This window comes from Ranitomeya imitator, chromosome 5 (genome assembly GCF_032444005.1).
Source record: "Ranitomeya imitator isolate aRanImi1 chromosome 5, aRanImi1.pri, whole genome shotgun sequence".
Lineage (NCBI taxonomy): Eukaryota > Metazoa > Chordata > Amphibia > Anura > Dendrobatidae > Ranitomeya > Ranitomeya imitator.
In genome coordinates this window covers 271,420,744-271,434,425 of record NC_091286.1, presented here as the reverse complement: position 1 = coordinate 271,434,425, position 13,682 = coordinate 271,420,744, and the positions used below count along the sequence as shown (strand labels likewise).

General features: G+C 41.8%; 1 protein-coding gene across 4 annotated transcripts in view; it reads left to right on the top strand.

Annotated features, from left to right (window-relative positions):
* HS3ST5 (heparan sulfate-glucosamine 3-sulfotransferase 5) overlaps positions 1-13,682 on the top strand; it is a 430,773-nt gene that overhangs the window by 193,125 nt on the left and 223,966 nt on the right. For all 4 annotated transcript variants that reach the window (XM_069726165.1, XM_069726163.1, XM_069726164.1 and 1 more), the window contains exon 2: positions 4,137-4,304. The gene's annotated coding sequence lies outside the window, so the exon portion shown is untranslated. The remainder of the gene's footprint in view (positions 1-4,136; positions 4,305-13,682) is intronic.

Below are 13,682 nucleotides of genomic sequence, written 5' to 3'. Positions count from 1 at the left end.
ACAATTGGTTAAAAAAAAATGAAAAAACTATTGTGGAATTGCACTTTTTTTACATGTTCACTAAATTCTAAAGCTGACCTGCCATTATGATTCTCCAGGTTATTACGAGTTTCTAGATACTAAACATGTCTAGGTTCTCTTTTATTTAAGTGGTGAAAAAAAAAATCCAGAGCTTGTTAAAAAAAAGGGCTTTTTTCAGAGATCGGCAGCATCTTCATTTTTTGTGATCTGGGGTGGAGCGAGGGCTTGTTTTTTATGTGACGAGCTGACATTTTTATTAATAGGGTAGATAAGATATTTTGTTATTGCATTGTAATGCAATGCTCCAGTGTCCAAAAAAAACGTAATTCTGTTGTTTTGATTTTTTTCTCATTACGCTATTTACCGATCAGATTAATTCTTTTTATTCTTTTTATATATTGATAGATCGGGCGATTCTGAAATCTGCAATGCCAAATATGTGTATTTTTTATTTTTTTTGTTTTATTTTGAATAGGACTTAGCTTTTATTAACCATAAAATCGTTCATCTGTAGTGCAGACAATTTGTGCAAAAAAGTGCTGGTGCAAACAACAACAACAAAAAACACAACTAAAATGTTTGGACTGCCACAATCTCATAACCAATATATCATCACATTCGATATTGGTTTGCAGAAGTGGTGGTGGGCACAAAACGCGCAAAAAACACAAAAACGTGAGCATCAGGGCTTTCAATCATTATGTGGAAAGGTAAGTCTTGTAAGTCTCTTGTAATCAGCTGACATGTGCCCCTAACATTCGCAGGTGGAATCACGATCCACCTGCAGAAATTAACATGATAAAAGTCGCTGTCAATATCTGACAGTGGAATTTAACATGATCGCTTCATAAGCTCAGCCCATCGGTGCCCATGTCACATGACTGCGGGTCGCCGATGAGTTGGCATGACAACCTGGAGCCTGCAGGAGACCCCTGTGGTTGTCATTGCCAGATAGCTACGAACGGTCGCCCTGTGACCGACGCTCATTGCAGATTGCTCATTGCAGATTGCTCATTGCTCATTGCAGATGAGCATTTTAGCTACACATAGCTGGCCTGAAGCCAAGCAATGATCTCAGCTTCTAGTCTCCCATGGAGACAATTGAAACCAGTAAAAAGTAAAAATAACATTTTTTTTAAATATTTAAAACATATAAAAGTTCACCCCCTTTTGCCATATTCAAAATAATTCAAAAGCGAGGGCTATCATTTACCAAAACCAGATCTCTTAGTTGCAACAGCAGGTTTGGGATGTACAAATATATAAAACTTAGTTTTTATTAACCATAAAATTGTTCATCTATAGTGCAGACAATCTGTGCAAAAAAGTGCTGGTGCAAAAAACAAAAACACAACTAAAATGTTTGGACTGCCACAATCTCATAAGCAATATATCACCACATTCGATATTGGTTTGTGATTAGTTTACTTCATATTTACAACAATCTACTAATAGATGGTCCACCACCACTTCTGCAGGTGACCTATCTTAGTTTACTACTGAGTCACAGCATGCTGTGCTGTGCTGTATTTATATCTGTAGATGGAAAAGGTGATTTTTTCACCTACACTGTTATCCTTGTCCCAAGATTTTTATAATTTACATCAGGTGAATAATTGCAGGCTGCACGCTTTCTTGAATAGCTTAAAGGGAACCTGTCACCCCGTTTTTTCAAGAAGAGCTAAAAATAGCGTTAAATAGGGGCAGAGCTGGGCTTTATATTAGTGTATTTTGGAGCCTTTATTCCCCACCTATGCTGCCGAAATACCTTTGTAAAGTCGCCGTTTTGGGCTGTCACTCACGCTGGTCAGGTCATATGGGCGTGGTGACAGCGCTGTTTCTCCCTCAGATCTCCGTTGGTGGCGTAGTGGTGTGCGCATGTCCAACTGGCGAATCCACTGCGCAGCTTGAAGGAAACAGCGGGATGCAACGCGTGTGCAGATGGCGATCTCGGCGGCCATTTTCCTGAAGCCCCGGGAAGCCGAGAAGAACCATCTGCGCATGCGCGGCCTCACAAAGATGGCCGCGCCCACGATAAACGGCTGAATAGCGCAGATCGCGCTATTTTCCTTTCAAGCTGCGCAGTGGATTCACCAGTTGGACATGCGCACACCACTACGCCACCAACGGAGATCTGGGGGAGAAACAGCGCTGTCACCACATCCATATGACCTGACCCTATTGCAGACGCAGCACTGCCGTCACTCATGCCCTCTTGGCGCCTGGCGCCGCCTCCTCAGCGTTGTTTTCATCTGTCCCTGCGCTGTTATCTTATGCCTTGGGCATGCACAGTTAGCGCTGCCCATCTTCTGACATCATTTGATGTCTTGCTGACTGCGCCTGTGCGGCCGCACTGCCCGAGATCCTGCCCCGCAGTCTCTTCTGATTTATTCACAACTTTCTCTCAACTCCATATATAACGTAGAATACACCCCATGTGTTATTCTCAGTGCAGTGATTGGGTGGATCCAAAAGTGACGTTGGCGCACACACATGTCATTCTCGCTCCTTTTCAAGAACAATCACTTCCAAACGATTCACCTCAAAAATCCACATAGATCTTCACAATGTTCGCCATCACACCTTCCATTTTTGCCACTTTCTCTACAACCTGTCAAAGATGGGCTGTAGAAACACTGTATATAAAGGTTTTCAGTAGCTAATAATGTTTGGGAGCCTCCCATTGGGCATTTAAAAAAAACGGATCCATTGTAAAACGGGTGAAAAAACTGAAGAAATGGATGAAAAAACTGATGCGACGGATTCGTTTTTTCGCCAGATCCACTAGTCTGATCCATCGAAAAAATGGATCAGTTGCATCAGTTTTTCATAATCTGCGATGGATCCGTCGATCCGTCGAGCCAACAGATTGTGACTGACGGCAAAAAACTGATGTGTGAACGGGGCCTTATTCACATTTCAATTGTCGACTTCATCAGAGGTTTTTTATTCTCCCTTGACTTTTTATTCTAAACACTTTGATAAAGGGTGTTGATATCCTTAGGGCTCATCCTCCCCATTACGCAAGTACTCATCACCTGATCTGCTTGATCCAATCAGTATTTAAGTTTATCCAGTCAGAAAATATGCATAGAACTTATGATTTGGTCAAAATATCCTCTTGACTGATAATTGTGCACACAGTGTACATTGTGTAGTAGATTGTAAAGCATGGGTATCATACTTGTAAGGTGTAATGCAGTTTGGGGGCATCATGCTGTGTGCATGGGAAAAGCACCCTGGGGGGGGGGGACATCATACTGTGTAAAGGGTAATTATGAGAGCATATGTGTGGTATTGGCAGGCCATAAAAGAGATATTGTACTGTCCGAACACTAAATGGCTTCATTAGGGGTCCTATTTTTGAGTGGGTACACCAACAGGACCAAGTGAGACTAGGGATGCGGTTTAAATAAAAAAAAATTATCTTGATGCACAATAGGTGGCTCATTTTCCTGTCTTTCAAAGTTTGGAGGTGTGATGTAATAGTGCCCTAAATGTAATGGTAGGACTAGGATTTTTTAGTATGTCTGCACAGTGGGTGTCCTCAGTATATTGTATCTCTCCCTCGTATAACATTGTGCTGCTATGATCAAGAGTCCTAACTTGACCCTGTATGGCATTTTAGGTGGTATATTGTAGCCCTTTAAAGAATAATTCCACCTTGCTGTTCTACATTGATATGCTAATACTGGTTCACATCTATGAGAAAGCAGGATAGTGCAGCACACTTGGCTTCTTCCAGGGTCCATTCCCCTTTATGTGAAAGGGTTGATTCGGAGACAAGTCCATGTCTACTGTTAAGCTTTTCCGACTGGAACCCATGTCGCATGTTGTAAGGGTGCTTTTTAGGCTTCTGGATGAACTCACAAACTGATGGACTATTTGAATAGCTGGCTTCCTTTTGAAATGAATGAGGTCTGACAACGGTTCCATCCTTATTTGGGTGTTTTGACAATACATGTACCAGACAAATGCAAGTGTGACTACGTCCTAGCAGTACCGAAATGTTCAGAGGCGACTTTCATTTTTCAGTGCATTGCAAAACATTATTAAACTTCCAGCCTTTGCAATAGATGAAAATACAATACAATATAATTGTACTTCTTTTCCAGATGTCCCAAATATAAGGAAAGATGAATGACCTACAAGGCGGCCCTATGAAAATCATTGTGAGCAAGAGCGGCTTCAAATAACGGGAGATTTTCGGATGAATGAAAGCTGATTTCTGTGGATCTTAGTCAGATGAGCAGGGCTGTCTGGATGCACAGAAGAACACAAAGGTTAGTTAATGGAAGCGAGCGAAGCATTGCATTGTTGTCTATAATGGATGGACTGCATTAATGCAACTACATTTTATGTCTGACATGAAGTCTAAACAGATCCAATACTAACCCAGAGTTGTGCTCCGATATTCTATTTGTACGTTACTTGTTGTGCCCCAGGTAACTAGAGGTGCTTATACATTGTCCAATCTTCTGCGTTAAATGACCACCGATCGGTATATATTTGCTATTGATGGTCATATAGTAGCCTGTATAGGAAGGGAGACACATAATAATATGATCACTGGACAATCAATAATAAACCACTCTGTGTGCATAGGCTGCCATTGTTCACGGCAGCACAGTGTTCCCAGCATCATGTGCTACCAAAAACCTCATTTCACCCGACATGTTGTTTGATTGGCAAGCTGTTCACACTGAACAATTGTTGGGAAATGTGTATTCCCATGAATGATCAGTCCTGATAACTGTGCAGTGTAAATGCACCTTAAAGGGGTTGTCTGGCCTTAGGTTACTCTATGTGACTGGAAACGTGTGAACCCGCATATCGTGCACACTGTTTGCTGTGAGGATTCTCCGATGCTGACACCCAGGGGGAGGGTGCATGTGTGACCTCAAGTATGTGATTTGCATACGTGCAGTCACGTGCCAAAAACATGGGTGCAGCCTCGCTCACTGCAAGTGTATTGTGTGAAGCCAGACATAGTCTAGCCTGAATGTGGTCGGAAGTATAGAAATCGCATACTTGCAGTCATATGACCGGGGCTAGTATTGAAGAATCCTCACAGTGCGCAGTCCTCCTGTCGTGAGGATTCACAAGTCTGCAGTCACATAGAGGCCGGACAACCCCTTTAAGGTGCATTTACATTGCATGATTATTAGGACGGATTGATCATAGGAGTGCACAGCCTAAGGCCAGACTGCCCCCTTTAACTAACAAATTCAGATCCAGTGGAGATTGGAGGAAGGAGAAGAACGGAGGAGCTGGAGAGGCAGACATAGATGCAAGTTCTCCTGACATATCAGTTACACTTTAACTTTTTTTTTACCATAGGATAAAAGTGTAACTGTCACTTGCAGCAGAATATCTGTGTCTTCCTCTAGCTCTCCTCTTATCCACTTTCCCTCCCCATAGTGTTTTATCGGCAGCAACTGTCATCTTCAATCTCACTAATGTGAAAGATTGTACACACTAAAGAAAGATTTTACAGCTTGTACCCATTAATTTAGAATGAAAGATCAATCCAGGAGGAGAAATGAGCAGATTTCTCCTATAAAATATATATTGCAAAGTTTCATATTTTTACGTGAACTATTGATTTCTGAACTAATAAATTACAGTATATACTCGAGTACAAGCCGAGTTTTTCAGCACTTTTTTTGTGCTGAAAACACCCCCCTCAGCTTATACTCGAGTAAGGTGTCCAGAACATGGAGGGGGCGGGGCAGCGGCGGAGCAGCGGGTCACAGAGGTAGGAGGCGGCTGCTGCAGCAAGCTCATGTGCCCGCTGTTAAAGAGAAATGAATATTCACTGCACTGGCAATGAATATTCATTTCTCTGTAATAGCGCACACAGTGTCAGCCGCAGCAGTCGGCTTCTGCAGCCGCTGGACGGTCACGTGTGCCACTACTGAAGAGAGGTGAATAGTCATTTCTCTTAAGTAGGGGCACACATGAACGCTCAGTGGCTGACACTGTGCATGCTACTTAATACTAACTTTCCTCCATGCACATAGTTCCGGCGTGGGGAGCGGATATTATTCCGGTAGCTGTGCTCTGCTTGTGAGCAGCGTATAACGTCCCTGCTATGCTCTGCTTATAAGCATAAAGCAGCTGCTGGCACCGGAACAAGAGGCTGCGAGGGAGCGCAGGAAGGTAAGTGTAATGGTTTATTTTTTTTTTGTTTTTTGATGGGGCTAATCATATCAGGATAAGAATGGGGTCATGTATACATGGATATGGATGGAGCCAAGCATACAAGGATAGGGATGGAGCCATGCATACAAGGATAGGGATGAGGAGCCATGCAGACAAGGATAGGGATGAGGAGTCATGCATAGAAGGATAGGGATGAGAAGCTATGCAGACAAGGATAAGTATGAGGAGCCATGCATACCAGGATTGAGATGAGGAGGCGATGCATACCAGGATGGGGATGAGGAACCATGCATACCAGGAAGGGGATGAGGGGACAATGAATACCAGGCTTATACTCGAGTCAATAAGGTTTCCCAATATTTTGAGGTAAAATTTCGGTGCCTCCACTTATACTCGGGTCGGCTTATACTTGAGTATATACGGTAATTTGATGGTTACTCTTCCAGTTTAAAAATTGCATTTACAGTTTTGTTTGAGTAGGAGGTTTGTATAGGCCATGACTGGTTAATATAATAAATGATAATTTGGCATTTTCCTCCTTTGTATTAGACCTGCTTGTTTTTTCCCAGTAAGTGAAGCTTTAAAAGTGACATGATTTGCTGTTCTGTATTGTGTTTTACAATAAATTGCTCATTTCATACAATCCGAAAGAAAATTAGGTGCATTTTCTTCTCAGTAGTCCAATTTGATCAAACTGCCCTTTTTATGTTTGATTTTGCTGTAAGTTATACATTGATTGTGTCTTAATGTTCTTTTATTCTGAAGTTCATCTTGATAATTTTATTCATGTATGACTTTAACATTATGAGAGTCAAACGAGGGTGGTCTCATACGTAGGAGCAGAAACAAAACAGGAATTTAAAGCAGCAGGAAGTAATTTAAGTATGTTTGTAGTCTGCGGATTTTGACTGTGCCTATCGCTTAATCAGTTTGGGAATGCAGATTACAATAATTTTCTAGTCTTACCCTCAGCGGGTGTCTTGCCATCAGTGTGCAGACAGTAAAATAGTTCAAACTAATTTAATATGCAAACAGAACATTTTAGAGCCGTCATAGACTGCATTCTGCAATATAGCATAGGATTTTATTTCTTTCCGTAGCTCTTTCTTCATGATTTTTATACTATTATCCTTCAAAAAGAACAGAAACTGTATCTGTTCCATTAGCAAATTTTCATGGGACCAAAGATTATGCTGCTGATCACCTGCTGACATTTGGTTGTGAAACTTTAAAGAAGCACTCCCAGCAAAGTTGTTGTCCTCTGTTGTAAATTCTGTGGTCAAGCTCCCTCCTGTGGTCATGAGTGGTACTTCGGCTGGTTCTGTCTATGAGCTTCCTCTGGTGGATGTGAGTGGGGCTGCGGCTTCTGAGTTTCCTTCCTCAGGTGACGAGGTTAAGTCGTTAGGTGCTGCTCTATTTAACTCCACCTAGTTCTTTGTTCCTTGCCTCCAGTCAATGTTCCAGTATTGGTCTTGCTCTCTCTCCTGGATCGTTCTTGTGGCCTGTCTGCCCTGCATAAGCTAAGTTCTGCTTGTGTTACTTTTGTTTGCTATTTTTTCTGTCCAGCTTGCTATATTGGTTTGTCTTGCTTGCTGGAAGCTCTGGGACGCAGAGGGAGCACCTCCGTGCCGTTAGTCGGTTAACCTCTGCGTGGTTGTTTGTAGGTTTTTGTGCTGGCCGCAAAGCTATCTTTCCTATCCTCGGTCTATTCAGTAAGTCGGGCCTCACTTTGCTAAAATCTATTTCATCTCTGTGTTTGTATTTTCATCTTTACTCACAGTCATTATGTGTGGGGGGCTGCCTTTTCCTTTGGGGAATTTCTCTGAGGCAAGGTAGGCATATTTTTCTATCTTCAGGGCTAGCTAGTTTCTCAGGCTGTGCCCGAGGCACCTAGGTCTGGTCAGGAGCGCTCCACGGCTACTTCTAGTGTGGTGTGATAGGATTAGGGATTGCGGTCAGCAGAGTTCCCACGTCTCAGAGCTCGTCCTATGTTATTAGTAACTATCAGGTCACTTTGTGTGCTCTTAACCACCAGGTCCATTGTGTTTCTGAATCACCAGTTCATAACAGTCCTCTTAATATATTGCATTCATTATGCTATATGGCACTGTACACTTACAATTGCTCATTTTGCCTTTCTACCCTGAAAATTATTCTCTTTTCTCTGCTATACATAGAAACAGGAAGTCTCTGGTCTCCACACCCTGCTGCTCCCTTTTCCCCCCTGCCAGGGACTTTTGCAGTGACACATGACTTATATAGGGAAAATTGACTTCCTGTTTCCACATAGATCTTAGAAGGATACAGCTAGTCAGTTTTGAATCATGTGACATCATAGACCTAATGGAAAAGAGAAGAATTAACTGGGTAGAAAGACAAAATGAGCAATTGTAAGTACACAGGGCTATGTAATATGATGATTGCAATATATTAAGAGAATAAAAATGTTGATTGGAGTTCTTTTTTTAATTTCTAATTTACTTTAATCTCAAGAGAAGGTATTTCTTCTGCTGAACCGCTGGCCATTTAGATGTGATCATATGATTGATTGGTATGGAATATACAAAATAACAAACCATATATATATATATATATATATATATATATATATAATCCGAAAAGGAGTTACAATACTGCCATTTAAAGGTATATAAAATACATCATTTATTAGTAAACATAGCAATTAAAATACTAAGATGTCATACAAAAACTCTCAGTCATCATAGGGTAATAATGTGAACAACGGACATAGGTAACAGGCACCATATACCACAACTAGAGTCTATGACTTGAGGTCACAGGTTCACTAGACAAGGTTTCCTATACAGGGTAACACATAAAAAATCCCAATAAGGGCCCTTAGATAAGTGTAAATCTACAACAGTATATAGGACTGGACCTCACCCATATTAGTCGTGGTGTGTATGTGGCAGCGCCAGCCGCTACGCGCGTTTCGCACTGGAACGCACTGCGGTCACGTGGGTCGGCGCCATCAGGGGGTCAGACCTCTGGTCTGCTCCCTCCCCCGCTGGCATCTCCTGGAGCTTCTTTTGCGCACGCGCAGGTTCCGTACACGCCACCTCTGACCCCCTGATGGCGCCGACCCACGTGACCGCAGAGCGTTCCACTGCGTGTCACGGTGCGCCCTCGAAGGGTCCCCTTGGTAAAGTGGGACGGCCCTGTGTGCGCGCGCACCTCTGAACTCCTGGATGCCACTTCCGGGTTACAGCACTGCGGTTTTGTATATAGTTCCCATGCCTTTCACTATCATTACGCCCCTGTTGAAGAAGCTTGTGCGAAACGGCGCTCGTCGGGCTCGGGATCACGGCACCGGCACTTCCAAGCAGGCACAGCCCTCCCTTCTTATTTACATCTATATTGCAGGTAACATCCATTACCTTTACCTGGCTATGCCTTTTCATTAACTATGCCTTTTCATTAACTATGCAGATTTTCTTAGGCACCAGTTAGTGTTCGCACATACCAGGTGTACTAACAACTCCGGTTGTATTCCCTGGTTTCTTTTGTCCTTTTTTGCTCTGCACCATTATGCAGGTATTGTTTTCTCTGGCAGCCATTACATTATTCCTCCTGCTATAGGTATACATATAAGGTCGCATATAAGGTCGCATTACTAATATCCTCCTTGTCCTGCTATTTTGTTCTTAGTGGCAGTTCATTCTTTAGGATATGTGCATTTTCTTACCTTTATAAGCCTTATATTTAAAATTATATAATCTATATTTTCTGCTGTGGCTGTGCCGCCAATATGCTTGTTATAGCCCATATTGGTACATAGCTTTATATTCTGGGCTTCCTACTCTCATTACATTCTTGGAGTTTGCCTATTGTTGGGTGCTATTGATCCCGTGTGTAGTCTGGTGTTTTCTTGTTTTTTCCGCCCCCCACCCCCCTGTTCTTTTTCATCATTTATTTCTATTGTTTTGTATACAGATGTACAGGTCCTTCTCAAAAAATTAGCATATAGTGTTAAATTTCATTATTTACCATAATGTAATGATTACAATTAAACTTTCATATATTATAGATTCATTATCCACCAACTGAAATTTGTCAGGTCTTTTATTGTTTTAATACTGATGATTTTGGCATACAACTCCTGATAACCCAAAAAACCTGTCTCAATAAATTAGCATATTTCACCCATCCAATCAAATAAAAGTGTTTTTTAATAACAAACAAAAAAACCAACAAATAATAATGTTCAGTTATGCACTCAATACTTGGTCGGGAATCCTTTGGCAGAAATGACTGCTTCAATGCGGCGTGGCATGGAGGCAATCAGCCTGTGACACTGCTGAGATGTTATGGAGGCCCAGGATGCTTCAATAGCGGCCTTAAGCTCATCCAGAGTGTTGGGTCTTGCGTCTCTCAACTTTCTCTTCACAATATCCCACAGATTCTCTATGGGGTTCAGGTCAGGAGAGTTGGCAGGCCAATTGAGCACAGTAATACCATGGTCAGTAAACCATTTACCAGTGGTTTTGGCACTGTGAGCAGGTGCCAGGTCGTGCTGAAAAATGAAATCTTCATCTCAATAAAGCATTTCAGCCGATGGAAGCATGAAGTGCTCCAAAATCTCCTGATAGCTAGCTGCATTGACCCTGCCCTTGATGAAACACAGTGGACCAACACCAGCAGCTGACATGGCACCCCACACCATCACTGACTGTGGGTACTTGACACTGGACTTCAGGCATTTTGGCATTTCCTTCTCCCCAGTCTTCCTCCAGACTCTGGCACCTTGAATCCCGAATGACATGCAAAATTTGCTTTCATCAGAAAAAAGTACTTGGGACCACTTAGCAACAGTCCAGTGCTGCTTCTCTGTAGCTCAAAAGTGGCTTTACCTGGGGAATGCGGCACCTGTAGCCCATTTCCTGCACACGCCTGTGCACGGTGGCTCTGGATGTTTCCACACCAGACTCAGTCCACTGCTTCCTCAGGTTCCCCAAGGTCTGGAATCGGTCCTTCTCCACAATCTTCCTCAGGGTCCGGTCTCCTCTTCTTGTTGTACAGCGTTTTCTGCCACATTCTTTCCTTCCAACAGACTTACCATTGAGGTGCCTTGATACAGCACTCTGGGAACAACCTATTTGTTGAGAAATTTCTTTCTGGGTCTTACCCTCTTGCTTGAGGGTGTCAATGATGGCCTTCTTGACATCTGTCAGGTCGCTAGTCTTACCCATGATGGGGGTTTTGAGTAATGAACCAGGCAGGGAGTTTATAAAAGCCTCAGGTATCTTTTGCATGTGTTTAGAGTTAATTAGTTGATTCAGAAGATTAGGGTAATAGGTCGTTTAGAGAACCTTTTCTTGATATGCTAATTTATTGAGACAGGTTTTTTGGGTTATCAGGAGTTGTATGCCAAAATCATCAGTATTAAAACAATAAAAGACCTGACAAATTTCAGTTGGTGGATAATGAATCTATAATATATGAAAGTTTAATTGTAATCATTACATTATGGTAAATAATGAAATTTAACACTATATGCTAATTTTTTGAGAAGGACCTGTATATATTCATGTAATAAAATATACTTTTTTATTGAAAATAATTTCCTTTTTCTTCACTTCTTTCCTGACATGAGATTTCATGCCAGGATATGTATTTATGCAGGGAGTAATGACCATTATCACCCCCGTAGCCTCACTTTTTCAGTCACAGGGGTGGCGCCAGAATAGTTTCAGTTACCACTCTATGCATAGAGAGCGGTGGCTGAAAATCGTGTGCCTGGCACTGACTGACAGCAGGCGCATCATGAAGACTGGCTGTCAGTCAGTGCTAGGAACGTGGATAAAGCCATTGCTCTCTATAAACTGTCTCAGCGTCACCTCTGTGACTGAGAGAGCGATGCTACGGGAGGGGGGAATAAAACTGATATCCTCCCAGCAGTGGGGCTCTTAGTGCCAGCATCATACAGTGTCAGAACGCTATTGACCTGCATATTGACCCCATATCTGCAGGTTAATAGCGTTATTCTACATGACAGGTTCTCTGTAAGATTTTTCCTATGGCTTCGAAGAAAGAAACTCTTAGGAGTTGTTAATAATAGAAAACTGAAATCTTAAATTGTTGCAAAACGACAAGCTTGGGGTGTTCAACCTACATCTACAGGCATAAGTCTGAAATTGCTAAAAGAGGGTGCTTCCCATTTCTAAGACCAGACAGTGTCCTGTTGGCTTGGGTTACTGAGACAAGTCTAATTATTTCACGAACTGACAGCACATTATTTGAAACTAAAATAGCATCTTTGTAATTATACCATGTTCTTCTAATTCTCTCCACTTGATGGAAACTGGAAATTGTAACTGTCTCAATGATAAACCTATCTGATCAAATGAGGGTAGATTGGGAAAAGAGACTCAATGTGGTCTAAATGCTTAATGAGGCTTTCAGTGACAGCTTTATATTAATATATTTACAGATGCTGGCAATGTATTCTCTGTATTAGATACAATTGTCCTTGTCAAAGATCAATGATTAGTTTTAGTGCCTTGGAAAATTTAATTGTATTATAAATTGCCAGTAAATTATAATAATAAGCCATTCATTTATTGAAAATATTCTTCACAAAATGTACAATTTACAAAATGCGTTGTTTGAAGTAAATTATCATATTTGGTACTTATTAGACAATCATCATTCCCAATTATTTGCAAAAACTGTAACAAAAGGGTGGATACGTTAAGACTGGCGTTGTGCAGGCCAGATGAATCAAATTCATTACGAGGCACCCAACATGTGGCGTGTGCATCATCAGCATTTCTGGCTAAGAAACTTTGACACTTTTGCTGAATGTTATGGCAGACATATCCACACCCCTTACTACCCTGACTCCTTCCCACTTCTTCTGGCGTAAAAATGACAACAGTCGCAACACTTTTGCACATTTCTGCATTGCGCTAAAAAATTGCGACTTTTCAAAGTGTTTTACGGCAATTTTCTGCAGTTAAAGCTTTGATGAATCAAGGGCAAAATGTTTGAAAGCTCTTCACACTGGATTTACACATTTATTTAGTTTTTTCCCTACGGCCAGTGGCGAATATAAATGAAAAAATATATAAGTGTGTAGACTGGATGACCATGAAAGGCTTAGTTCACATTTGGGTCACAGATTCCATCTCCTTTGAAAGAAAAAAAACGTCATGAAAATGATAGACACCTCAGTAAAACACGACAGATAACATAATAAGCCGTTGGGTTCTGTCGGCCAGTGCCGGTGTCCATTGAGTGACTGATCAGGCGCTGCATCAAGGTTTGTGTTTGTTACGGAAACCACAATACAGTTGCAGAGACTGCCTGAATACAGAGGCGTAGCTAGGGTTTTGGTTCAGGGGGGGCAAACTTCTGAGTGGGCGCCTAACCAGGTAACCTTGATTACAACTGGGTGACGGACCCTAATAGTGTAGGAGAACCTCAACAGATGACCGCTCTATTACTGAAGATAATCTCTGTATAAGGACCAACAT